Source organism: Poecile atricapillus, chromosome 1 (assembly GCF_030490865.1).
Source record: "Poecile atricapillus isolate bPoeAtr1 chromosome 1, bPoeAtr1.hap1, whole genome shotgun sequence".
Classification (NCBI taxonomy): domain Eukaryota; kingdom Metazoa; phylum Chordata; class Aves; order Passeriformes; family Paridae; genus Poecile; species Poecile atricapillus.
The window spans coordinates 49,887,417-49,913,034 of NC_081249.1; positions in this window are offsets into that span (position 1 = coordinate 49,887,417).

The following is a 25,618-nucleotide window of genomic DNA, read 5'->3' on the forward strand; positions in this document are numbered from 1 at the left end:
TGTGCTTTGCCTGCTAATGTCTACTGGAATTACTTCTGATATTCCAAACCTTTGTCAAAATGTCAAACAACTTCTTCTCCTGGTAGAGCAGAAAAAACTACCACAAAAATATTTCCCTCTTTTCCTCCAAAGACATATTTTTTGCATATCAGGTTTGGAAATGACAATTCATTCTGGGACTTATCTTTGGCATGAATGGGCTTTAAATTTACAGTATTTTTTTAAGTCCCAGTAATTAGGGAAACAAAAGAACTAATTGAAATTTGTGCCTTGTTAAGATACAGATCTGACAGTGTCTTAAGCTGGGGATGTGGAATTGATTTTGTAGAAAAAACCAACTGGAGAAAAGAATGCTGTGCCTCTATAATTTTTACAGCTTATCTTTTTGCCTTTTTTTCTATGTTTTTGCCAAAAGTGGCTGATGGCATGGAATGAACTCTGTGTTTGTCTGTTGAGGAAAAGTAGAATGGGCCTGTCATTATATCCATCAATATTCCCGTAAAAGATTCCTACAGCAGATTCCTGTAGAGTGGTGGCAGATCACTCCATGAGGAACATTAACAGGCTCTTTTAAAGGAAGTGTGAGACTGTTGAGGAGAATCCCCTCGGCCACATGTAAGTGTGACATGACACAAATTATTTCTCATATCTAGTCACTGCAATGGGCATTTGACTGAGGCATGGTGTCCCAGGAAAACCACAGGCACAAATTCCTCCCACAGCACGGGGCTTCCTTTGCAGGAACCTTGCCTTCCATCTCATATTACTTCTAACAGCATCAGACCTTCTCAGAAGAGCCCAAAGGAGGGCTGCTTGTCCTGTCACCAGCTTTTGCTGGTGGGATTGATGAAGGTGCCTGGCCCCAGTGCAAGATGTGCTCTAATGGGTTAAACAAAGCCAAATTCTACTCCCTGAAAGCCAAGTGATCTGGGCTGGCTCAGAGATGCCTGAAGCCTCATGTACAGGCAAAGTGGTGTGTCAAAATCATATGCATGGTTTCTCTCTAATAATAGAGCAGATGCATCTCATAGGTCTAATTTTTCAGAACTGTTAATGATCCCAAAAAAGCATTCCAAAACAAACACACAAACGCCAGAAACAAGTAATGAGAAATGAGAAAGCTCAAAGATAGAAGGAATAATCCTATAGAGGTAAGTAAGCTGGAGACTAGTTAAAACATGCAAGTTGTGGCATTTTTTGAGAAAAAAAAGAAAAGAAACCCCAAATGGAGGAACTTTTCATGTTGAAGAAACAGGATTCCTATATAGGAATAAAATAAGGCACAATTCAAGGGCTTTCAGAATAATGCAAAGGTAACACTGAAGCATCTCTGGTGGTGCAAATGAAAGCCTTTTATTGTACCTGTACCAGGGTGGCCTAGACAAGCTAACCATGAGAGTAGGCTGGTTTGTTACCTTAATTTGTCTCTTTCACCTCTTAAATCTCAGTGCTTTCTTATGCATATGAAGTAAAGCACATCTGGGACTTGAAATACCATTGGCCTCTATTTTCTCCGGTTGCAAATTTTCAAAGTGAAGAAATGAAGACACTTGAAACTCCTAGCATTCACTGGTAAAACAAAAGAGGGATACTCTGCCTAGAGCCATCAGATCCCAGCCTCACTGTACTGTGAAGACTTTGTGAAAAAGGAAACAGAGGAAACAGAGAAAACAGGAAAAAAGGAAATATTTGAGCTCTTTAAATGTGGCAACAAACATGCCACCATCTAGAAATAGCTAAGATACTTCCCCAATTGCGAAGTATCACAGATTAAATGCCTTTTTTAACTTCTCCAGGCTTAAAAAGATTTACTGAAGATTAAATCAGTCTTGCAAAATCCTTATGGATGACGGTGATGAGCTTTTCTTGATCAGTACTGTATTGGGATGAGCTATCTTTCAGGTTTTTTAATTGTCCCCAGGCCTCAGAGAAAGAGCTGAATCAGAGAAATTTACATAAGAATTTTGATATGTTGCTCTATTGTTTTCTTAGAGGCTCAGTTTAATGTAGAAAACATCTGCCTGCCTTTGAGTGCTCTATGGATCATTTGGTTGTTGGAGAAATCCCATTTCACTTCTTTTCCTCCACTGCTTGGCTGAGAAGTGCTTGGTCTTGGTAACTGTCAGCCAAGAGAAAAAAACACTGAAAAGAATGAGAAGAAAGAAAGAAAGATAGAAAGAAAGAAAGAAAGAAAGAAAGAAAGAAAGAAAGAAAGAAAGAAAGAGCAAGAAAGAAAGAAAGAAAGAGCAAGAAAGAAAGAATGAAGAAAGAAAATCTATTTAATGCACTTACCAACATATTTTCCCTCACTTGGTACATTCTGTGTCAGAGAAGCCCTAAGTCCTTATGACTATTGAAGACCAAATGTAACAGAGATAATAATAGATATTAATTAGACTAGCTAATTCAGAAAAACGATTTTGATTTAAATGGTGTTATTAATAATGTAAATAATAACATAAATAATAAATAGATTCCTGGACCTGCTAGGTAGGCCTTATACTAAGGATGGCATCCCTAGTTTGTACACTGTGCTCTGGAGCAAAGCTCTGTCTCCCCAGAATTTCCTTCCCTTTTGAAGAGTTAATTCCTCTTTCTGCTTCCAGTACTTAAATCTAGCAGCCCCTTAGGGCTTACAGAATATGCACTAGTTGTGTTTAACACTTGCTTAGTAACTTTTGCATCATTATTTTTACTGTAATTAGAACACCTAGTGGCAATGGTGATAGACACTGTACAAATTAGTGATATAAACAACTAATTTCCCTTTCAGACTCCAAGAGAGACATTATCTTTGTTTTCCTGTTTGATTTTGGCTGTCTCACAGTGAATCTGAACATACTTTTTCCATACCTTGTGGTTATTTTACAAAAAATGGGAATAATTTTTCTATATCCTATTACTTGGCTTTTTGTTATTCCCCAGATATTTCATATGAGAACAAGCTATTCTGCCTTCTATGGTGATGTTTTCACTTTTCTGTATTTTCCACAAAGTTGTACAAAAAATTCTACTACATTTTTTTAATTTTGTCTGACATTTCTAACTTAGATAGGATTTATAAGATAAAAGATAATCCAAAACTGAGCAAAAAATTCATAGGCAGCAGAAGAATACTAACTTTTATTAGATTGTGTAGCAGAAGCTAGATTGTCGTCACAGAATTTTGCACAGAAAAAGGATTCATTTACTTTCCTCCAGGTTAGAAGGATTCAGTTACTTCGGTGTCTTATACTTAAAGATGTTCATGGGAGTCCTGCTACCCAGACAGCTGCAGATCTGGAGGGGCTTTATAATATTTCTCCTATTTGATCTATAAATTTTAGCTACTTGTGTTTCTTGCAATGTATCTTTTCTCTATTGGTTTTGGTTTTTTTTCCCTTCTCAGTAAGTGCAAAGAATCATGAGGGATTGCCCAAAGGACAAAGGTGTTGAATTTTTGACATGGATTTTTTTTCATCTGTTTTAGCAGGCATTGAAATTAAATATGTGTTAATAAAGAGTAAGCTTTTGTTTAGAGTTTTATGACTAAACTATTTTTTTCTCTGTCAACACTTTCTTTGTTAATTTCATGCCATAATTCCAAGGTTTTTTACAATCACAAGTGCATTTTTGTGATAAGTATCTTTCTTTTAATCTACCACATGTACTATCCTTTATAGCACACAAAGAACAGCAGTGAAATAGCCCAACTGACCTACTTGATATCTCCCACCAGGTCCATGGGAGGCTCCTTGGGCTTTCCACTCTCTCCTGCTTTCTAGCTAATAAGAAAACAATGTGGAGGCTGGAGTCCAGGGCTTGTCTTGAAACATCTGAGTGTTAAGACATCTGATGTGTAAAGAGCGCTGCTTTATTCTCTGCCAGGCGCTTCCCGAGTGACCTTGGCAAAGTCACTCACTTTGAATTTCAGAAAGGGCTGCAGGAGCTCAAGGTTCAGCCAGAAGCAGAAGGCGGTGAAGCTGAACCACAGCAGCAAATGAGTCCCTGAGATCCCAGATGCAAAAGGGGTCACTGACACTGCCAAATCTTAGTGTGGCCTTGTGTACCCAGTATAGGATTAGCCAAGGTGAAGGAAATAACGCATTTTAACAATATCCTGTCTGCTTCTGGTTGCCTGGGGCACTAGAGCCACTGGGATGGTCTCTGTGGTAAAGTTGCTTAAGAAATGGAATTCTGACTTCCCAGACTTGAATTAGTCTTCACTGTGTGGTCTCACATACCTAATGCTGTGGCAAAGTGTCCTTAAATCAAGAATATTGTCCATTTTAGACCACTGAAATAGCCAGTGATAAAAAGTCACTCAAGCATAGTGAAGTGTTATGTAAATATGGTCAGGATTTCATGGCATGATGTAGATGGAAGTGTTGTGCTTGGTTTCTGTTGTAAAGGACTGCATGTATATTTTTAATTTGTTCTTACAGATAGTCCAATTTGTTACATTATACTGCTGTTATATTACCCTAAATATCAATTTTCATTGTTTTCTGAAAGCTTGGCAAACCCCAAACAGTAAAATACAGACGGGCTGCAGTGCACAATGCAGGATGTGAGAGAGGCACTGCTCTGTATCAAAACTCATTGTAGTCTCCTCGTAAACAGTATGAACAAAATCCTGTCCAGTTTACATCAGGTAAAGAAAAGAGTGTAGTAAGGAAGTCTGGGGATAAAGAATAAAGGAGAGATGAAAGCCTTAAGTGCAAGGGGAGAAAGTCCCAGATAAACATGGCTCTGATTCCCTCTATCTGGAAAGCTCTCCCCAAGTTCCTTCTGGGGAGAGTTGAACGTCTTGTAAGTAGACCCTCTTTTACATCAGTCACTCTTGGGCTGCAGGCTTTGTAAAACACAACAGCTTTATTTGTTTCTTAATATCCCTTAATATTTTGTATCATAATATCCCTTCAGTGCTTTAAAACAAAACAAAAAGTTACCACTTAATTCCAGCAGGCTTTTGGTTTTATGACCTTTATGCAGTGCTGGAGTTAAACAGTAAGGAAAAGCTGTCCCTGCCTTGCATTACAGATTCATGAATTTCTAAACTCACAGCATGGCACAACTGCTGTCTAGTAACAATGGGAAGTTGGCATTCTGTCCAGCAGAGCGTGAAGTCCCAGGAGAGCAGACAGAAAGCAGTAGGACCTGGAATAAAAGGTGCATCTGTGTGCAATGTGTACAATGAAAAGCACACTTTCCCTTCCTTGTTTCTTGTCTCACCACTTTTACCTCATTTTCTTTGTGTATACCTAAATACTGCTTGTGTCCAATGGAAGTGACAAGAAGTACTTAAGTGAATTGGCAAAGGACAAATTGGCATCAAAGTGAATTTGTTGACTGATATGGCTCCAGCAGGGGAACAAGTGTTGAAATATAGAACTCTAAAACTGTGAGTTTTGTTGCATCTACATTTTAAAAATACCTGCCAGAGTTAATTTCTTATGCTATTTTTAATGCTAGTTATAAGCAAGTACAATCTCCCCAGCCACTGAAGTCTGGTAAGCACGTCTGTGTCTACACCAATATTTTAATTTTTGACAGAGAAGGTCAAAATATCTGGATACTTCCACTTCTAATTGCAGGACTTCCTTTTGCCTACTTTGTACATCTTAATTGGGGTTGTGCATAGGCCTGAGTTATTTTCAGCACTAGGTGATCACTACTACCTTCCCTGGTGTGACAGAAGCTTCATCTTGCTAAACCAAGGTATAAGCATCATTGTGAAGGATCAGTGTGGAGGTCATGAACAATCTCTTAACACCAGAATAACTCCATTGAGTCCAGCAATCCCAGGGCAGTTGCAGTTAATTTCCTATTGTCTTTTTGTGATCAAGCTGAGGATCATTGTGTCTAAAAACATGTTAATTTCTTTTACAGTTTTAGGGAACTGGCACATCTATTTGTTACTTTCCCTTCAGCCTCAAAGGGGAATTTTTGAGTATAGTGGTAGGACAAGGAGAAATAGCTTTAAGCTGAAAGAGAGTAGGTTTAGATTAGGTATTAGGAAGAAATTCTTTACTGTGCACATGGTGAGGCACTGAAAGGTGTCACCCACAGAAGTTGTGGATGCCCCATCTGTGGAAGTGTTCAAGGCCAGCCTGGATGGAACTTTGATTAATGTGCTCTAGTGAAAAGTGTCCCAGCCCTTGGCAGGGGGTTTGGAACTGCACAATCTTTCAGGTCCTTTCCAATCCAAACCATTCTATGAATTTATGAAAAATCAGCTACCTACCTCTGGACAAGGTTTGTCCTTGTCAGTATAATAAGAAAAAAGAAATGAATATTTATATCTCATAGTGAATGTGCACACACAGGATAAGCACTCTTTTCAGAGGATTGTGGGGTTTTTTCAGCTTGTCTTTTTCCTTTCCAGGGGCTTTCACGTCAACTCCTTTTATTATTCACAAATAAGATAACTGATGTTCTGGGCACTCCTGGATATTTTAATTCTATGGATAAAACCATGGTGAAAACAGGGTAAGATACTATTATGGGAATCAGAACAGAATGCCTCTGGGAAAGAAAGTACAAGTAAGAAAATGATGGAACAGGAAGAAAAGCATTGTCTGGTTTCTGACTGAGTTTTGGTATTCATACTGTTGCAATGACTTGCTAAGGAATCTGTTACTTTTTTATTCAGACTAAATAAGATTTCTGTTCATCACTCATGCTATCGAGGCAATTTAACTGTTCTACAGTATTTTCTGTGTGTGGATGGACTTGCAGATAATGAACAAAGAATTTGGGGTGTTTAATGGTCAAGGTTGAAATTTTACCATGTTTCTCTCCTAGCAAATGAATGACATGAAGTAGGATAGTTCTAATTCATCCCAGATTCATTCAGTCAATATTTCAATAGGAAACATCTTCAACTTTTTGAATCTCAGTGTACTACTCTCCTGTCTCTTGAAGGGCTCCTTGAATCTATATGCCTTAATAGCATAAACATTGGAGCTTGTACCAAGTGCCCTTCTGAAAAGAATTACATAAATATTTCAGTTCTTTGTAGATTGGAAAAGAAATGATATGGCATTTTTGAAAGACAAACTGTTAGAACTATTTCTCCAGGTAATCTTGTGCATTACCTGTAGTTTTCTAGCCTTTGGCCATGTGCAAAAGAAAGCATCAGACACTGACAAGCTTCAACTTAAATTATGGCAGAAGAATGATCTAGAGGGAATGGGAGGGACATTGTATGGGGAGTTCTGAGCTGCAAAACAGAGATTCTGGCAACTCACAGTTACTGTACAATAATCCTCTCCTACAAAAAATGCATATGAGCAGAGAGATGAGAATCCTTGCTCAGTTACAGCTATAGGCTGCATTATATGTTGTTATTATTGTCCAAAATAAGAGGATTCCTATTAAATGCCTAGAGCTCCCACATTATTCTTACTTTAAAATGTTAGTGACTTGGGTGAAGGTTTGCCTTTTAGATATATTTTGAAATCCTGTTTGCTTGTAGCATCTTGCTTGGAAGTTTATAATACTAAAGTTTGAGGATTATTTGCAGTGATTACTTGTACCTTTTTAAAAGTTGTTGTCCAGGAAAGAATTTTTCATCTGATCTATATGAAAGAGTTAAATCTGATCAACTTTGTGTTTTCAAAGTCCTGTGCAAAATGTGTTTATTCAGCCAGACACAGAGGCTCCCAAATACAATATTAGTGAAGGATGTGGGAAGCAGGTGTGAATGATTTGCTGATGTGCTTCCCCATAAAAAGGGAGAGCAGGGCTGCCTAGTGGAAGGATGTCTTTGATTGATGGAAGAAGACTTTGTGAACTGTATTGTTTGGACACAGGATACCCTGAAATCATTGGAGGATAGAGGAAAGTTGTGAAATGTCTGGGACCATGCCCTTCATATGTAATCTGAAATATCTCTAATATTTACATGAGAGAAATACAAAATAAATTACCAGGAGTTGTTTCAGATCATGAAGCTTGTTGTATTCACATAAGGGTGAATGCAGCAAGAGTCTCTCTGGGACAGCTTCACAGCTATGGGGTCCTACACAAGCCACCAAAGGTAGGTGAGGAAGACTGGTGTCCTCATAATTTTCCATTGAAAATCCTTACTTGCTAGAGGTCTTCTCAGGGGATAACAAGTGATCACACTACCTTAATGTGAACAAATTCTAAACAGAGATGGTCTGAAGGCAGTGGGAAAATAAATAACAATTCTGAAAAAGTCTTGAATGTCATTAACTGATTAACTTTCTGTCTGGGATTAATCATGTTTCTGGGTCTGGTCCATTGTCAAGTGAGGTCAATGAAAACACATCCTCAATCAGGAATTATATTCTTGAAGTACACTCTTTATTTGGCTTCTGTCATCTCAAGATAGGCAAACCACTTATATACAGGAATATCCCAGCTGTTGTAGTGCAGTGAACTACAGTGCAGCTCTACAGCATAAATGTGAAAAAAGTTAGGAATTTTAGAACAGTGGGATTTTTGAAAACAGAGTTTTGTATATAGCATACAGAAGCAGAACTTCCCCTGTAATCTCCCCTTTTTGCAGTTGTGGGTAATACCCTCCAGATAATATACTATCTTTTTCTTGTCCTCTGAGCTCAGCACATTTTAAATTATATAAGGGTATGTAGCAAACATTTCCCCCAAGGCACTAAACATTTCCTGTCAAAGTTTCAAACCCATGCTACTCCTCTTCAGTTGAAATGTGCCTGTTACAGGGTTTTCCTCTGAGTGGGATACACATAAGGCAGTTCCTTTTTAATAGAGTGACCTTATCACTCTCTACAACTCTCTACAGCTGCCTGAAGGTGGGTGTAGTCAGGTGGGGGTCAATCTCTTTCTCCAGGCAGCAGCTGACAGAACAAGAGGACAGTCTCAAGCTGTGCCAAGGGAAATATAGGTTGGATATTAGGAAAAAGTTTTTTACTGAAAGAGGGATAAAGCACTGGAATGGTCTGCCCAGGGAAGTGGTGGAGTCACCATCCCTGGATGTGTTTAAAAAAAGACTGGATGTGTTACTCGGTGCCATGGTCCAGTTGAGGTGCTAGGGCTGGGCTGGACTTGATGATCTTGAAGGTCTCTTTCAACCTAGTGGTTCTGTGATCCACAAAGTGGCATAAAGCTTACCTGAAAAAATCTAAAGATAAGACTGAGAAGATAATGTGTACTCATTTACATGTATAAGAAGTTTCAGCAGCTGCTGCTGCTCAGACACAATTATTTCTCATGAAAATGTTTGGAAACAGTTTTGGTTCTTTTAGTGTAATCAACTCAAGTTATTGCATCTGGGGAAGATTTGTTGCTATCAAAAGTAAGTACCAAAAGGAAATACAGTTCTCTAAGTGGAAATCAACAGCATTAAAGCATGATTCTACCTACAGGTGAATGGACGTTGCCTCCTTCTGGTCCATCATGCTGAGAGGGCAGCTGCATATGAATCTGAGGGGTATTTGTTTTATATGTGTATAGTCTTGTTTTCCTAACATCTGCAAAGTTAAATGATTGGTATAATTCTACAGCCAAGTTAGTATTGTTCTCAGAGTAGATCTGGGAAAAATTCAAATTGTGTGCCATGCTGGTTCTTAGAAGAATTTTGCTATTCCATCTAACTTGAACAAAATATTTACTGAAAACCCCTGAAGGGATAGGAAGATCTTCAGAACACTCCTTCATCCTTGGTCAATTATGGTAAAGGATCTGACCACTGACTACTGAAATACTGCACAGCCTCAGCATTGTTGGCTGGAAGAGGCTCAAAGACACTCACTAAATTTAACATTAGTTATAGGTAAGTATCATTAAGTTGCTATCAGCAGATAAAAGAGATTCAAACTGAACCCAGCACTAGTGAGATGTTTGCAAATATTAAACATAAAGCTTTGATGTCTACAGTTTCAATCTTAATTTAAACCTAAATGTACATGTAATATGCCTGTGCTGTTGAAAGAGTATTTATAGCAGTAGAGAGCATTGCCTGGCCTGTTGAAAAGCTCAATTGCCTACCTGCCTACATTAGTTACCCTGTGAAATACAGTGTAATGTAGTGTTTCTGAAATTATATGTGTAATTAGAGACATGCTGTCAAGCTTGGAATTGAGACGAGACTGCAGTAGGAAGTGTGGAGGAACTCTAGCTTACAGCTTTATGCTTAAACTGATTTTTTCATTCTTGGAAAAAGCAAAAACTCCTGATGTAAAGATGAAATTCATTTCACCTTGAGAGTTGTTATTTAGGTAGGAAAGATGCACACAAACTGCAGATGTTGGTTAGATGCTCTTTGCACCTCAGACCATAAGGAGATATCACAGCACACTCCCTTGTCTGCCTTTTCTGTAAGTTACTGTTTTAGCTCTAGTGTTGGCTCCACCAGCTCCTTTTTGCTGAGTGTGTGATGTGTCATGTCCATGAATATTTGTGCAGCCTATCCTCTTGTCCTCCTTTAGCTTGCCCATGCTTTCCCTTCCCACCTGTAGAGCTCCCACTGATTTGTTATATTTGATCTCTTTTGGTCTCTTACCACTCCAGCCTGAGCAGATACTGGGTGCTAGTGTAGGAGAAAGATTTTTGTTGGCCTTCAGATCTACAGCTAAACTTCTTATTATATCTTCCATGGAAAATATTAGAGGACTAACTTGATAATGTATTTGTGTGTACCATCATCTGCCTAAGTTAGACAGGGGCAGCATGTAGTGAATTCTGTCACTTTGCTTGCCACTGCTTTTTGAGATCACTTTGAATATGTAGAAGTCTTATTCATGAAGACATGAACTGGAAGCACTTAATTAGGAAGTGCTATGTGTTGTGACACTTAAAATAATCAAAAACCCCTGAACAGTTAATGTATTTGAAGAAAAAAGGCTTTCTATTTTTTTTTTATAAATAATAACTGATTTCACTTTGTACCTTAACCATATTGATGTATTGAACTTTTCCATGATGTAAGTAGAAATTTGCTTAAGTTCATAAACCCTTCTCATTCTTACTCTGTGTTGCTTCATAGATCACACCATAATTTGCAGATGTAATTTTCTTTCTGCTTGGGCTGAAAAGTCACATAACTGTTCTCTCTGACTTGGCTCAATGTTCTTCAGTGTTATAGCAGTCCAAGTATTAGAAACTTGATTTGAAACATCTTGGAGACTTCATATAATAATCACTTACAGGAGCTTTGTTGTTTGGTTTTTTTTACACAGTATCATCTAAAAAAAATACATTTAACAAGTGATTAAAAAATAACTGAGAGAATTTTGCTTTTTACTATAGCCCCATGGGGGTGTCTTCAACTGAATAATTCAGATTCATAGTTTAAGGCAGAAAATTATAGCAGGTTGCTAGAAATGGGGTATTATTTATCCTTTCAATCATCTGTGAAGCTCTAGTTTCTATTTTTCAATATATTATGCTGATTAATTTCTTAATGCTAATACAGCAAATATGAGCAGCTCATTCACACACAGTCCTTGTATTGTTCATTCTGTGCATATGTTTTGCAAGCATTTTCCTGGGAAACCTATCTTTTCCAGAAATATTTCTTCTGTCATTAGAAATGCTGATGGAATCTGTGTAAGTCATAAAATGTTCAGTTACTGCTCTCTAAAAGGAAAAAAAAATCTGTATTTCTGCATTTTATTACAACAGCCTTTTTTTTAAAAAAGTATTTATCTTGAAGAGAAGCCTTAGAAATGGTACTTGACTCAGTTCATCAAACTTTCACTTTCTCTGAAGAAGAGCAGTATGATCTCAGCTTTGATCCATTAGCTGTTAGAAACATTTTTATTTGTTAGTTAAATTTCTGAAAGACTAGCTGTGGTGAAGGAAAGCAAGGGATTTTTATAAAGATTTAAGTAGCTAAGGCCAAACTTTAAAGGCACAGAATAATGTTGTAGAAAAACAGCTGATGTTGCAGAAAGATGTGATAAATGAAGCTTTGGAGCATTCCACCGTGTGCACAAACAGTCCTGAAGAGTTTCAAGCTGGGACCCCTACCTGTGTCATGCTGCAGTTGATTAGGCTCCAGCTTCTTCTCTAAGCTATTTTCCATTTTTAAATCATCATACTATATAATTTACCCTGACCACACCAGCATAATATAACAGTTATTGAAGTTTAGCTTGTGGTTTTGTATTAGAAATGCTCTATTCTTAGAAGTTTCTAGTTAGACTATAAGGCTTTGGACAGGTGTTAGGAAACTTCTGCACAGGCATTGTATTAAATGATGTAATTAAAAATAGCAGGGTGTATTTGGGAAAAAGTATATGCAACTAACTTATGTAACAGAACTCTAGTCACCCTCTGTGTGCTGTGACTTCCCTAGTAAAATATACTCTCAATGAGATTTTGCTCATACATTTATTAAACCCTTTTACCAGCTCTATGCATGTTTCTGTTGTATTCCTAGATTTTCTGGTTTGGTTTTTTTGGGGTTTTTTTGGTTTTTTTTTTTTCATTTTTGGTGTTTGTTTGTGGGTTTTTTTGTTTGTTTTTAATACCTTGATGCACATCCCTCCCTCTTTACCTGAAAAAGGTGTGTTGTTACAGATGTGGCAGCAGGTGAATGGTGGGCGATTCCTCCACGACCACGGAAGCCGGTAGCTCAGTCTTTAGTCGATAGGTGGAGGTGTTGTCAATTCCTCTGTACCTTACCAGTTACATTCCAAAGAGTCTGCAGAAGCTGTGAAGTTCTAAGAGGTTCTAAAGGCCCTTTACCATCCCTTTCTTATGCCAGGGGGATGTTGGCAGGAGGAATGGTGTTTAAGCACAGCTGTGCCTGAGCTCAGACACTGCAAAAATGAAATCCCAGTTAGCCTTTACTAAGTCAATAAAATATCTACAGAGCTTGGAGAAGAGAGAAGAAAGGAGTACCATGACCTAAATTTTCCATATCTTAATAAATCAAAGTGAGTAGTGCTCGTGGGACTTCTAATTTTTTTAGAAGGAGGATGTAGAGTGAGGGATGACTTGTGAGTGTCATGAGTGTCATGTCTATGCTGTTGGAAAGCTACCATCTCTGTTTTGGTTGGGTTGGTTTTTATTCTTTCTGTTGTCTCCTTGCACGTCGGCCTGAGCAGAGGAATGGACATGACTCCAGGATCACTGAAGCATAATTGCTTCAAGCAATGAGCCAGCTGCTGTTACTCAGTAACAGGTACAATTGTATAATATAATATTATATAATATGAAATTATAATATAATTATTATAATATATTGTATAATGGTACAGCAGGCAGCAGGTCACCGAAGCAACAGTCATCCAGCTAGGATCTGTTTTTTCCAGATCAGCACAGAAGAAGATGTCACCCGGCAGAGGAACCAGAAGGTTATAGAAAAGAATAATGAATCATTTCTAGCAGCTTAGGCTGAAGAAATCTCTGCTTCAGGAGCTCAGCAGTGTGGAAGGGAAGCTGAATACAAGCACACCCTGGGGGAAGAATGAGATAAAGGACAGTTTTCAGGCATTAGGGGTGGATTCAGCCTGCCTGACCTAGGTACTAGACAGCTTCCTGGGGTCTGTTGAAGCCCCTGCGATGGTTTGAATCCCTGTGCAGTCACTGGGGAAGGCTGCTGCTTGTGGAGATTTCCAGTGACAGATCATATCTGTGTAAAGTACTTCACATTGGATGGGTGGGATCCTACCTTTGGCAGATTTATAATCATCAGTAACAACTTATAATTTGTCTTTAAAGTAAGTGGGGCAATGTCTCAATTCCTTCCAAAGCTTCTGGATACTATGCGTATGTAGCTACGAAAGGGCTAACGCAAGGCTCCTATTTCTGGCATGTGAGAAGAATCTGACAAGTTGGTACTTCACCGTGGGACGTGCAACTGCATTTTAAGTCCTTGATCTCGGGAGATATGCAAGACAGAGAATGTACTCTTTGGGAATATGCCACAGGGATTTAAAGGCTTCTAGACACAGCTCAGGCTCCAGAGGCTTGCAAGTGTTACATATGCGAAGACTGGGTTCCCAGTAGACCATCTGAGCTTCCAGCAGAGGGTGTGTGATTAGGTTTTGTCCCTTAGGATAATGAGAGTCTCCATTTTTCTCCATGCATATTCAGCATATATAATCTTTTAGGCCTGACTGATTTTTTTCCTTTTATACAGGGAAGAGGAATATAAGGTTGTTGGTATTAACTTGACTTTGAGAGCCTGAGAGTCTCTGGAATATCTCATAAAAATAATTATTTTTCTAAGTTCTTCAGAATTTTGTTCTGTAACGTTAAGTTGTAGTTGTGTGAATATTTTCTTCAACAGCAAAGCTAGTTTAAACTATCTCTTCAGTCAAATAAAACATCTGCAATGATACTACTGGAAATTACATAACAATTTCAATTGCATATTTCTAAGGATTATACTAATTTAAGATGGAGAGGTTAGTATTAAGTTATTTATGGAAGTATCTGTTAATCAAAACAGCAAAAGATGATCTCAAAGGAAAAGTACTTTCCCAAGCTTGCCAAAGAAAGCCTGGCTGACAAAAGCAGCAGATCTGTTTGAAAATTTATATTTTGGTGTTTCAAGTTAAGTACTTTGTCTCATTCTCAACCAAATGCTCTTTCAGAAGAGAAGAGGGCAAAAGTAACAAAGGCTAGGAAGGTGCATTTCTGAGGTGTATTAGGACTATAATTCAGCTACACTCTAACAAAATACCTCCATTTTCTTCATTCACACAGTTAAATCTGAACAAACTGCGTTGAAGAACCTCTTTCTCCCTTAAAAAAAAAAACCCAAACATAAAAGGTTTCTGTTTCTAACACTTGTGGACAGCTTTTAAAAATTTGAGCCTAATGTAAACTTATACAATGTTGTTTTCCCAAGTTAGCTGGCAACCTGAAATTTCAAGGCTTGGCCAATTACTTTAAAAAAGGGCTTGACTGAGAAACCCTGAAAACTTCCAAAATACCAACACAGTGACTCTTGCTACAAAAATACATAGTTAATATATGTCTCCTAAAATCTAGATACATATATATCTGCGCTTCGGGAGCTTCTAGAAAATCTCAGTTTGAAAGTCCTCAGCTGCCAAGATCTTCATCTCACCATTCCTCGCCCCCTGTCCCACATTCTGCAGGCACAGAATGGCATGCTGGATAAGAGCTAAAAAATCTTCTTCTACATACTGACAATGATTGTGGAAAAATGTACCTGAATTATCTCTGGTAGCAGGCACTGCACTAGAGCTGTAAAATTTTAGTTTACATTTGTTGTGGAAAGTCCAGTTTCCTGTTTCTCTGTGAAGCTAAACCACATAATATTTTTGTTTGGGAAGAAAGGGGGAAGAAAATAAAGACCCGGACTGTCCAGATAATTTCTAAATTGTATTCTGCAAGTGTGTTTAAACAAATTCATGAATTTCAGGGCTGCTCAAGCTTTCAGCACCTTGGCTGTCCCTCAGCTGGCCAGGCAGGGTGTTGCAAACATGGGGTGCAAACCAGGAGGTGACAGCTCTGGCAGCCACTCTCTAGCCCTGCTGACGACTACGGAAAAGGAGTGTCTCTCTGGAGGCCTCCTACAGGGAATTTCTGATCACTTCCACTAATTAGTTCATCATGTTAGGCAGAGTTTAAAAAATAATTGTAGCATCTCAAAGTAATTTTCTGTTTTTAATGATCTGGTTTTGTTACCTGTATAACAGGACTAGGAAGCAGCATAACTTTCCTATTATTTCACATTTTGACTCCTTAGTTTAATTTCTTTAGAGATGAAGCTTATTAAACTTAGTCCTTTTCTATCAGTTTCCTAAATATTTATTGTAAATAACTTCTGAATATTTTAATACTGAGCACCTTACTTCTATCCTGATGCACACCTCTAATGAGTTTTTTGGTAACTTTTTTTAACTGAATCCTTTTCTTTTCCATTAAAACCCACATCTGACTGAGAATTGTGTCATCTTATAGTATTATTTTTTTCTATAAATTAGTTTTAGAGCTGACAGCTCCATTTTGAAGTTAATAGGAAGGCTGATATGCACGTCTGGACAAAAAAAGACTCTGCATGGGAAGGTGGTTTTCCTCCCTCTACTCTCAAGGAAGTTAAAAATTAAACAAGTTTATGTAAAAATCAAATTATATTTAAACAACATTAAGTCATGGAAAGAGCATTACTCTTACCTGATGTCTCCAGAAGTCGTACCTATCACCTAGCCACACACTAGCTTATGACTTCAGGTTTTAACGGTCTAATTAAAATGTGAAGTTTAACACTTGGAAAAGACTACAAATGTCATAAATCTATAAACATTATTGTCTTTGTTTCTAAATCTTTATATGTGTGCTGTACCAGAGTATATATCCTTTGCTGCCATCTATTTTACAAGGAGAGTCAGCTGGCTTTGTGTCTCTGACCTTTCCTCTTCATTATTTCTCAGAGAACCAATCTTCTTGTCATCTACAAATTCGATCAGCAATGATTTTTATTTGTTTTCTTTTTTTTTTCCCTACCAGGTTCCTGAAAAGCCCAAAATACAATCTGTGCAGGACTCCAACCATAACACTCCTCTATGGAAGTGGGTGCCTGTTTACAATTATATTTTGAAACCTGTCAGTTAGCCAGCTCTTAATTAATTTAATGTTGTGTCTGCTATATTGATTTTACATCATTTGAGTTCCCTGATCAAAATATTATGTAGTACTCAATCAAATGCCTTACAGAAATCTAAGTATATTGCATTATCACTATTACTTTAATGAGTCAGATTTGTAACCTCATCAAAAAAGATAAGAAATTTTCTCTGACAAAGTCTATTTCCCATAAATCCAGAGCAATTGGCATTAATTGCATTATGCTCTTTTAATGTAGTATTAATTAAGTTCTCTCTTTTCCTGTTTCATTTTACCATGAATTGCAGTCCTGCTGACAGCCTTATTGTGGACTCAGGTTTCATTGATCCTTTTAAGATATTGTCACAGCATAATTTTTCCTTTAAGCCATCTGGAACTTTACCAATATTCCAAGAATTATGGAAAATTAGCTTTAGTGTACAGATAGATGTGAGGGAAAGGACACTTTCTTTATTCCTTCCTTTCTTGGAAAAGCTACCAGGACCACTGACATTTCCCAAAATCCACTGTGTCCAGCAGGAAGTCACAGGATACAAGTGATACAAGGAACCCTTTTGTTTTTAACAGAAGAAGTCACTTCTCTGGCAGCCTGCCCATTTCTCCAAGGCAGTGGAGTGAAAAGCAAGTTGAAATCATGTATCTCCCTTTGCAGCACTCTGCAGCTACCAATGCCCTGGGATCACAGCTGTTACTGGATTGCCTCGGAGGAGCAGAAAAATGTCTTAGACTGGGAGTATGAGGCTTGCATTAGAAGTCACAAGAATATCTCAATTTGAACAGTTTTTCTTCTGTTTTTCAGGTTGCTTTGCAGACTTTTTTGTTTTTTAATTCAAACTGAGCAGGTTGGTTAATTGATTTAAATAAAATGAAGTGGCTCAAAAGAATGTCTCTATACCAGTGGGCATGACATGGACTATGACTTCTTTTGGGAAAAAAATGTCTTTACAGAGACAGAAAGGAAAGCAAGCAGTCCTGAGGAACTTGGATTTTGTAAATCTTTGAGTTGAAAAATTCCTTTTTGCTAGCTGAAATGTTATTTCTGGCACTCCTTCCTGCAAGTAGGGGAGCGAGTGGGAGCCCCAGAGCCTCGGAGCATTACACAGGCTGCTTGTTGAACGGCAGCCTTAGTTACTGACCTGTGAGTGAGGTGCTGCTGGGCCAAGGGCTCCACTGCCCCTGATGTGGGCAAAGCACTCCATGGGCCTGGGGCTTTTCTAGACATAAAGTTCCTGGATGAGGCAGGGAACAGACTATGCTGAAGTTCTGGTTAGTAAATGACAGCCATCCTGACACACTCACTGCTAAGGGATGGAAGAACTGGACAGCCAAAGTGACATTATTATGGGAGATGCTGTGTGAATTGAGCTTAATGGAATGTAATTAATAATTCTCTTGATTTAATTTCATACTTTGAGGTCCCACATCCCCATTCCCACACAGTTTTTTTCTGAGAGCTTGGTAGTACCTCAGTGCATCCTCTTAGAGCACAGAATATTTCTGAAGAAAACACAAGAAATTTGATTTACATCCTTCTTTTTAGGCAAAGGCAACCAAATTCAGGCCATGTTCTGGAAGACGGAAGTATAAATCATCTCTGAGCTTGAAACTAGGGAGTATAGTTAGAGTAGTGCAGAGCCTGAATCCATAAATTTTTCAGAGAGCAAATTCTGTCTCACTTTTTGAACTCTTCCACTGACAATTGCAAGACAAAGACTCTCTAGAGTATTCTAATTGGTTAAATTTGAACAAGTTAACTTTTCCATGAAGGAAGGTACCTTTTAAAATGTTAGATTATTGTTTTCTTCATTTAAAGGGTAAAAATGAAGATGTCTTTTGACTTAGCATAATTTTATACAGAAAGATTCAATGATTAAAAAGTTGCCCTTTAGTAATAAAAACACAATATAAATAGCAAAATTAAAATGCTCCAATATAATCTTCTGTGCAAGCTTTCATAAGGCTTTTTTTTAAAAATTCTAAGTGATTGTTTTTTGCCAGATCCATGGAATTTTTTCCTGTTTTCTGACCAGTTAAGTTGAAGTATACTGTTGCTGACATGCAATTACTATGATCTTAGCAACAGCAGACTTTTTGGGAGGAGAGCAGAAATGAACTAGACAAAAATGTATGTGTCTGAAAGGAATGAGTAGGGTGTGTTACCAAAATGTACGCATTACTCATTTTTCAAGGCTTACTTTGAAATTCACAAATACTGTGAGGTTTTGACACATGCAGAGTCTAAAAAAGTTAGAGAAAATTGGGGTGGCTTCACATATCCCACATCAAAATGCAAGACTGCAATGTGAGAGACATTTCACACTGGCACTACGGCTTTCCCATGGATTTGTTGGTATGTAGTCTTTACCAGTTGGCAAAAAAAAACGAAGGTGAAAGCAAGCTGCATAACATTCTTGCTGTGTAGCCCCTGAATAAAGATAGCCAGTCATCAGTGCAAAGTTTATGTTGAGAAATAATGCTTAAATGTCAGTCCTAGAAATTCAGCTTTTTTTAATTGCTGCACATTTAGAAAAAACTGACCAGCATGCTCTCTTCTCATGAATGAAAGAAAAAGCTTTCCAGAGTGCTGGCTATGATTTTATACTGCTTGTGCAAACATACTGAAAGAAAACCTAAGAAATGCCTCCACTGCCAATAATGTAACTATTCCTTACTCTTTGTTACAGTGTGGAGGAGTAAGTGTGTAAAATTTCATCTGGTTATTTTAACAGAAATGTTTTTAGCTGCTATTATTTCATAATCACTGAATGGATATCTGAAACTGCAAAGACAAGGTACAGACCTGATGTTCACTTTTCTTGTTATATAAGGCATAATTGGCTCTCATTAGAGGATTCTTCCACAACGGCATATGTTGCCATCCTTCTAGCAACACATCTAGAGAGGCCTTTTATTAGTGAGATTTCCTTAGGGAAAGCTATTTCCACACTGTACTGCCACTATCTACAAGGCTGTGCTCCTGGGTCGTGCCTTAGGTGATAGAAGGGACAGACCTAAGGCATCCACCAGTGTGTATCCATTAGTAATTTCTCCCATGGAAATACCACAAAATGAAGTTGAAATTCAAGGCAGTGCTCTGCTTCTTGGTGCATGTATTCCACCTCCTTGTCTCCAAAAACCTGTCTACTATGCAGTTTACTTCATTAGTAGGCAAATGAGGAGATCTGGAATATGAAGGAGGGGATGTGGTTTAAAAAATATCATTTAGTAAGCAAATGCATCGTTTGAAAGAGTCTCACTGTTTCTTTCTCCCCAAAAGATGCTTTATGGTTTATTACCCAAATTCTGATTACAAAACTGTCAGAAGTAGATCTGTGCCTAAGTAAACTTCTCCCCTCATCCCAATGGTGTTACACGTTTGAAAAGCCTGTAGTTAGCATGGTATTTTGGAAGACATTTATGAAATCGCAAATACAAGTCAATAGCTGAAAGCTCATTTAAGCAAATAATTAGGAATTCAAGTAGCAGGAGCTTTAATAACATTTTTCTCTTTGTATGATAGGATTTTGTTTAGCCTTATTCAGAGAGAAAAAAACAATCTGCCTGAAGGCATACAGAGTTCTGAGATAAATAATTAAACACATCCTGATCTTGAAATATGTTCTCATACAGTGCTGCCTTCCTTTGGAAAATTTGGTGGGAAATTCCACAATTCAAATGAGGTAGCTCTCTGCATTTACCTTGCATGGAGTAGATTACTCCTCAAGGTGTAATGCCAGGGTGAAGCTGGATCCAGTGATAGCTATGTCAGATGACATGAGCTTTATTGTCTTTGTGGTTCAAGTCTTCTAGCATGGGGGAAATTTACGCATAAAATACTTGAACAATGGTTGAATCTCTTGGGAAAGCCATATAAATACAATGAAAGCCATCGTGCATCTACAACTTTTTTTTGTTTAATTAAAAAACTCAGAACATATAAATACAAATTTATTCTTTTCTCTTTCTGTTTTGCAACTTCCCCTTTCCTCTTGCTTTCTTTTACCTCCTCCTGCCCAAGCCAATGACATATGGGAATTCTTACTGAGACCAGTCCATTATAAGATGTCAGAGAGATTAAGAAAGAGAGGATTTATAGAGGACTCAAATTTGTAGAAGATTTAGGACTCCTTAAAGGGCATTTGGAAAACTTTTATGGATTATATACAAAAAACAGATGCTACATCTTAGAAAAAAATTGTCATTGTTACTTCCTACTTGACTAGGGGTAAATGGGGTGGGAGGATGAGTGTGTTCTATACTATTGTGAGCTAAGACAATTTTTTTTCAAACAAAAGGGTTGCTTTGCTTCCTTTTCCCTGTTGGGGTGTGTGTTGTTAATTACAGAATATAGCACCTCTTGTGACAAATAATTTTTTTTACAAAGAGGACAATTATTCAAAAGCCACCAAGAACAATGAAGAAGAACAATGGCTTGGCTCAGAAAAAGCAACTTCTTCTTTTATTTGAAACCACAGAAATATTGATAGAAACCATGTTACCTCTCTGGGAATTAAGCATCATTTGGCTGACATGAAACAGGACTTACGTTTGTGTCTTCTCTTTATTGGACTAATTAGGAACCTTGCTAGGTCTTCACTTACATCAGCTGAAAAATTACCTGTTTGTTGAAATAATCTGTTTGAGGATCTCCTCTCTGTTGGCATAGTAACTCTCTATGGGGTCTGGAGTGTGCTCTCTCCAGGGATTCCTCTATCCATAACAATCCTCTTCTGATCTGCTTTGTGAGCTTTTCTCTGAGGTTATACACAGGGCCTGTAGGGCCATGGGTGGGAGATCCCTTTGGGTTCCCACAATAAGCACAGATCCATCATGGGAGAAAAAAAAATAATTACAATTACAGTTTCTCCTTCAAAGGCCTTGCAATCCCTTCACTTTCCTTAAGGCAATCTGAGCTCCTGAGGGAGCTGGCAAAAATTCTAAGATCCTTTAGAGGCCAAATACTGTGTCTTGGAATGGTAGGATTAAAGCAAAGTTAATTTGCTGCTCGGAAGCAGTGCATTGAAAGGAAGTAGTTATTGAAGTATTTATTTTCTCTGTTTGTATTTCCATTTGGGCCTTTACTGATGACCTGGACAAGAGGAATAGGTGCATCCTCAGCAAGTTTGCAAGCAAAACCAAGCTGGGCAGGAGTGCTGATCTGTGAAGGGCAGGAAGGTCTCTGCAGCAGGATCAGGACAGGCTGGATCAGTGGATTGGGACCAGTTGTGTGAGACCAGGCCAAGTGCTGGATCCTACATTTGAGTCACAACAACCCTAGACAGTGCCACAGGCTGGGGGAAGGGCTGGAAAACGGCCCAGCAGAAAATGACTTGGGAGTGCTGGTCAACAGCTGCAGAACATGGGCCAGCAGAGTGCCCAGCTGGCTGAGAATGCCAGTGTTATCCTGGCCTGTATCAGGAACAGTGTGGCCAGCAGGGCCAGGGCAGGGATTGTCCCCCTGTACTCAGCACTGCTGGGGCCACACCTCAAGTGCTGTGTCCAGTTCTGGGCCCCTCAAGGCAAGAAGGACATTGAGGGGCTGGAGAGGTTCCAGAGAAGGGCAATGGAGCTGGGGAAGGGTCTGGAGCACAAGACCAATGGGAAGCAGCTGAGGGAGTTGGGGATGGTTACCCTGGAGAAAAGGAGGCTCAAACAGGGAGACCTTATTGCTCTTTACAACTGCTTGAAGGGAGATTGTAGTAGGGTGGAGCTTGGTCTCTTCTCCCAGGTAACAAGCAGCAGGACAAAAGGAAATGGACTCAGGATGGACCAGGGGAGGCTTAGATTGGATATTAGAAAAATTTCTTCACAGAAAGAGTGGTCAGGCATTGGAACAGGTTAATCAAGAAGTGGTGGAGACGCCATCCCTGGAAATGTTAAGAAAAAATTGTGGATGTGGCCCTTGGGGATATGGCTTAGTTGTTAACATGGTGGTGCTGGGCTAACAGTTAGACTTAATGATCTTAAAGATGTTTTCCAACCTTGACAATTCTATGATTCTTTGGATTTCTTGTCTCTAGGTTTGCTCCAAGGATCTCTTTTTCACTGATATTTTTTAAACTAGCTATGATCGTTATTTGGCAGCTTGCCTCTTTTGGCGCGCTGCCATTTATTCCTTATATATGCTGATCTCCCTTTAAGTATGTGGAACATTTAATTAGGAGGATCTGATTTTTATCTATGAATTTTACCAATTGATTGCTTGTTGCTAGTAGTGGTGCACAATGTTTAACTGTCAGGATGCGATTCCTGTGCTCCTATCACTTTTTGGTACAGAAATAATGATTTTAAAAGAAACAATATTATGTGCCAGTTTTCTATTTTTTTTAAAGGAAGACTACTTTGATATATTTTTCCCCAGGATAAATTCAGTCAGGTTGAATTCATAGTATATGGTTCCTTTTCGTATCTTCAAATGTGGCAAAATTTGAAGAGAGAAAAATGAAAAATTGTGACTGGAATTAGAAAAAAGTGGTCTCAGAATAAAATAGATGGAGGAAAAATAAAAAAAAATACACTCAGTTTCTTTATCTAACATTGAATTGGAGTTTAACCAGTTCATGTTTACATTTGTAGGTTTGGGGCAGTCATAGCTGCTGTGTGTTTAGTGGTCAACATAAACTCCTCAGCAAAGGTAAGCTGCCCATGCAGACATTTCATGTGCATATTTTTTTTAATGCTTTAATTCTTGAAAATGCAGACTTTGACACAGATGTTTTTTTCACACAGATATTTTCAAAGGAGGTGATTTTGCGAATGATAGTTACTGTTGTCTGAGCCAAGAGCTTCTTCCAGAGGAGCACACTGAAACATTGAAAGAGTGCCTCATTGTCACCTGGGCAGTTGAAACTCTCAAGTAGCATCTGCTGGGGATTGCTGTGCTTATTCTGCCTATACTGCCTTGATAAAAATTATGCTTTATTTATAACCTGTCTCTGCTTCTGGACTACCCAAGTAATTCTTGCCTTTTCTCAGGAAATCATAAGACTTACAGCTGGTGAAGTGTCTTGTTTCTTGGAGAGGTGAATAGTGATGAAAAAGATGTAGGCGTTTTACAATAGTACTTAAGCACCTACAAAAGCAGCTGCCTTATCATTGTTTCCTTAACAATCATTACGATACCAGGGATCAACTAGAATAAATCCAAGCTGAAAGATATAAGTAGCCCCTTAGATGCAGTCTGGTATGAAATAAGACTTACAAGGACTAGCAGGAGCAGCAGGCTTTGCTCTTCCCTGGCTCAGTCGAGGGTTAATGTTTTTTATTTGAAAATAAAGTATATTTAAAGACTGCATGTCAAATAGGCTGTTGGCTGTTTATTTATCTGAGCTGGTGAACATGGACTCTGTGAGATCCTAAACTAATTTATGGCTCTTTTAGTCAAAATCAACAACTTAAACCTTACCTGCAAGCTCAGTAACACATAGTATAGCTTGTGGAGTCCTGGGTTAATATTTGCATTGGGGTGTTTGGCACAGGGGTCAGCCTCAGTTTCAAGTGAATTCCAGCTGTAAATCTCTTACCACTTGTTTTAGAATCATAATGTTGACATAACTATGTCTGCCTCTGAAAGAGCTGTCACAATGTCCTGTCTGTGCCATGGTAACCAAGCAGGAATTCTTGGTCCTTATTCAACAGTGCATGGTCACAAATTCCATTTTTCTGCATTCGTACTATTATGACCATTAATAAAAATCACTGTTGCTGAAAACCCATAAATTCTGAGCTCTTAGTTCTTCTAGAATTCACAGTATAATTTCTGGTTTGGATTGAAATATTAGGGTAAGAATATTCTTCATGTCTTCCTTGAATTTAAAATTACCCCTTGTTAAAAATAGTAACCTAGCCTCCTCTCATTTCAGTTCTCCTTCACATTTGAATATTGCTGGAATAGGTGATGACATTGGGGAGTTTTTTGACAGGGCGTGTAACTCAGGCATTTTGCATTTGAGTTCTACATCAGTAATCTTTCTCTTTTAGCTCTGCACACTTCTATACTACCTCTTATTGTGAAAAATATCACAACAAAATTATGAAGCTACTTTTTAGTTTCAACTATGTGCTGCTAGAAGCTGAGCTCTGAAAAATGGCCTTATTTTAGTTAAGAACTTTACAGGCAAGATTCAGATTGTTTATAAGCAGCTGTATGTAGGTTCCTGCTGGACTTGGCCAGAGGGTGGTTCTTTTCCCTCTAAGGAAAGGGCCCGGCTGTGTTAGATATTTGCCTGTCTCCACTGTTTAAAGAAGAGTTCTGATGAAGATCTCAAGAAACACACATATGACCAGATAATTTAATTTTGCTCTTGGGTCTGGTCCTTGATTGCCTATGTAATGAGTCACAGACCACAGGTATGACCAGTCTTGAAAAACATGCCAGAGACACATATAGATTTATGCATTAAGTACTAGCTTTTAAAATTTTGTTGTAGTGATTGTAGTTTCCTGTTAACTTGAAAAATGAGGGACTAGAATAAATCACTTTTTTCTGATGTAAAATTTAGTGTTTATATCTGTAATACTGATTCAAGTCTTGCACAGTCAACTATCTTTAGTGGATGTAAAATTTATATGACAGCTTAACTGAAATATTTAATTCTTGTACCTGATAAAAATGAGAAAATACTTTCAGATTAAATTGTCATCAACAAGGTAAAATAATAAGGAAATACAAATCTGCTGTTCCGTGGCTCTTATTCTTAGACTTTGCCTCAAAGATTACACCTGTTGACTATTTATTATTATTTTATATTTATTGTTTCTCTGTGAAAATTGCTAGAAATACTTTTTAACTGTCATTATTTTTGAAGTTAAAAACATTTTTTTAATTTGAAAAGGGAACTTTCCTAACGTGAGTGCACTTCTACCATTTTGGTAAAATCACTTTGTATTAACTTCACATTACATTTATAGTGCATTTAGCAACTGAAAAAATGGGGGTCAGTACAGATCCTTGCTGAAAAGTGTTAAGACTTTTTCCACTAGAATATACCATCCCAGATGGATTTGTCATTCACAGCCTAGACAGCTTTATTAATGTCTATAACAGCATCTTTGAACTTCACCACTCTGTTCATCCTAAAGA